Below are 3,293 nucleotides of genomic sequence, written 5' to 3'. Positions count from 1 at the left end.
CATTGTTTTCAGGGCAACCTGGGCTGTCAGGATATGTATGCTACAGGGATGTCACATAAATGTGTAAATTGTTATATGACTACAAATACAAAAGAAAATCTAAGCGGAAATTGAATCTTACAGAAATGTGTACGCGTTTATCCAAAAAGTTAGTTGTGCCATCTCCAATGCATTTCCTGTCTGCTATGAGACATCAGGAGGCCAAATCCCACTCATTTACATATTCAGGGCTGCCTGAATGACCTGAAGCTCTGCTCTGAGAATGTATTTATTTATAGCATTTATGCTGTATATCATTATTTTGGATCGTTTGTTCCGTGTTTAGTATCTGTAGCAGTGAAGTAACACAGTCAGGAAAAGTGGCAGCATCTCCAACATTGTGTATGAAAACACCAAAGAAGAAGAAGATAGTCAGGAAGAAAGCCTCTGATTGGTCGACACACTCACCTGACAAAATTCTGGGATTCAAGATGGCTGGGGCAAACGGTAACAGTGGATTTTTCGCTCCTAAATAATGGTGCAAAGTTTTTGAAAAGACACTGCAGTTCCAGGCTGAATTACAAAGCTTTTGGCAATGCGGAGATATCAAACATTGTGTAACTTGATTTATGGATTCATACTTTATTGTACCTAGACACTGTAACTCCATGCTGGATTAAAAAAAGCTTAATAGAAGGCCAACAATCACATGGAAGACCTTGAAACGGTGCATTTCTCTGCTTCTAAACAAAAAAAGTAAGTCTCTGCACTGTATTGATTTGGAGATATTGAATATGACATAAGAGATTATTAAGAGTTATCAGAGCCTTTTGTCTACACTGAATAAAAACTTACAATTTACAGGTGAAGCAGCTGTGACTTAGGCTGGCTACACACTGGCTGCGTCGCATGAGCGTGTCAGCTGCGTGGCGTGTCCGTTTATATTTCGGCTCCCATGAGGTTAGAGCTTATACACTGCCTGAGTGACACGCACGTCTCAGACGCGGCTTGAGCCGCGCCGAAAACGTGTGCATGCTAGAAATATAACCGACGCCTATTTTTCACACGACACGCAAGCGTGTTAGAAGCGTTTCCAGGCAAAATAGAATAGGAAAAGATGTTTATATGTCATTTGGACACAAATACATATTAATAAATGACATGTTGATGTTTGAAAGTCTCTAGGTTTTGATATAAATGCAGATATAAATGTAATTTAAAAAAGTATTTCTAATATTGCACCTGTCAATACAGAACAAAATATTCTGTAGCCTATTTTGCCGTCAATACTTCTGACGTTGTCTTTGCTGTAATCAAATCAGAGTATATTTATGTTTAACATGATATTTCATTTTATCAATGGGAAACACAGACACAGGATGTACAGACAAGGCTAGCAGCAGCAGCAGCGATGTGTCAGACACGTTTCTGGTGTGTAAAGACAGAAAAATCCACGCAGCTGACATGCAACAGAAATGCCACGCTCACGCCACGCAGGCAGTGTGTAGCCGGCCCTAGTTGTCAAAGTGAAACAACCTATCTGAATGCATCATTCAGTACATTTACTTCTGTGCTGATTATCACACACGTGAATGTGCACAGTAAGTTTTGGGTGGTGCTGGATCAAAGGTCTGGGTGTCACCAAAAACATTAACATTTACCCAACCATTAATCTTCACAATAGATTTCATGCAAATCTGGCTTGATTTAGTTTTCAATATACCTTGTCATAAACCAAAGTGAAGGTCAAGAAGAAATGTCCACGTGATGGGTGTGAGAGGGGGTCGGGGGCATCACCAAAATCTTAAGGAAACTTTGATTGTGGCTGATGAATATTGATGCTAAATTCCATGGCCAAAAAATTGACAGTATGCGCCTTTTATGTATTATCAAGTGGAATCAGAAGAGGGCAGCATGACTGTGGATATAAGGACCACCAAACTCTTTTACAGCCACAGCTACTCCAGCCAAGCCATTTTATTACTGGGCCATAACATCCATCATGGGTGCCACCAGGTTACAGAATTAAGCTACATAATGAACACAGATAAATGTCAATGGCTTGTTAAGTGTTTACACAACAAACACAACACTTAATATCGTGGTTGGCTTGCTGTTTTTTCAGTTACGTAAAGTCTGCAATCAGTTACACAATCACATCATCTAGAACAGGTTTTGGGGAATAGGAAACAACAAGACATGAATAATCACCCTTCATGGTATAGCAGTTGAATTATATAAGTACTGATGCAAACAGTAACAGACAGAGGGCAGTTGTGGAGGTTGTAACTGTTGATTATAATCCTTGTTTGCAGTCCATGTTGTCCTCAGAGCAACACTGCAGTGAAATGGTATAGCCTGTTTGTCAGGGGTGGCTGAAGGACATTTCCTAGACTTGACTCACCCCGTCTTTTATTACAGAAAGCAATTTTCCTGCTTGGGGGGGCATTGTTGCATTTAGTTTGAAAGGTGACTCCAGTTGTAGGAACCCAACATTTCTAGTTTCCAGAACTGAACAGTCAGCACTCAGGGTCACAGCAGGGCTTGGAGGTTTACCAGTGTCAGCTCGGGGGGGGGGTTGTAAGGGAGTACTCCAACAATTTAGTAATGCACTTTAAAGTGTTCATATTATGATAATTTTCAGGTTCATAATTGTATTTAGAGGTTATACCAGAATAGGTTTATGTGGTTTAATTTTCAGAAAACACCATATTGTTGTTGTACTGCACATTGCTGCAGCTCCTCTTTTCACCCTGTGTGTTGAGCTCTCTGTTTTAGCTACAGAGTGAGACATCTCACTTCTGTACCATCTTTGTTGGGAGTCGCACATGCGCAGTAAGTACTGCTAGCTTGTCAGTTGCAGAGTATGATGGAGTGCCATGCTAGCAGCTAGGCGAGCATTATAACGTGTGTTACAAAGTGACGCATGTTCGTCACGGAAGTAAATGCTGGACTACAACAGAGCTGTTTGGAGCAGTTTGTGAACAGTGTTTGCTCTGGAAGATGGCAAGTCCCTTTAGGGTGGACTTTGGGCTTTTTCACTTTGTAAACCTATAATGTGCACAAAAATATATATAACACAATGAAGGAAAGGGGGAAACCCAAAAAGCACAATATGAGCACTTTAACAAAGTTCGAGAACTTGCAAGAGTCAGATTTACTGTAAAAAAGACTGATCTAGTGCTGAAACGGTTGGTTGATTAACAGATCATTAATCTGTAACACTTTTGATTAATGGTTTAAGTCATTTATATAACAAAAGTGCCTTACACTCTCTGGTTCCAGCTTTAATGTAAGGATTTTCTACTTTGTTT

The sequence above is a fragment of the Sander lucioperca genome, chromosome 9, assembly GCF_008315115.2.
Source record: "Sander lucioperca isolate FBNREF2018 chromosome 9, SLUC_FBN_1.2, whole genome shotgun sequence".
Taxonomy (NCBI): Eukaryota; Metazoa; Chordata; class Actinopteri; order Perciformes; family Percidae; genus Sander; species Sander lucioperca.
Note: the sequence above shows the minus strand (reverse complement) of the source record.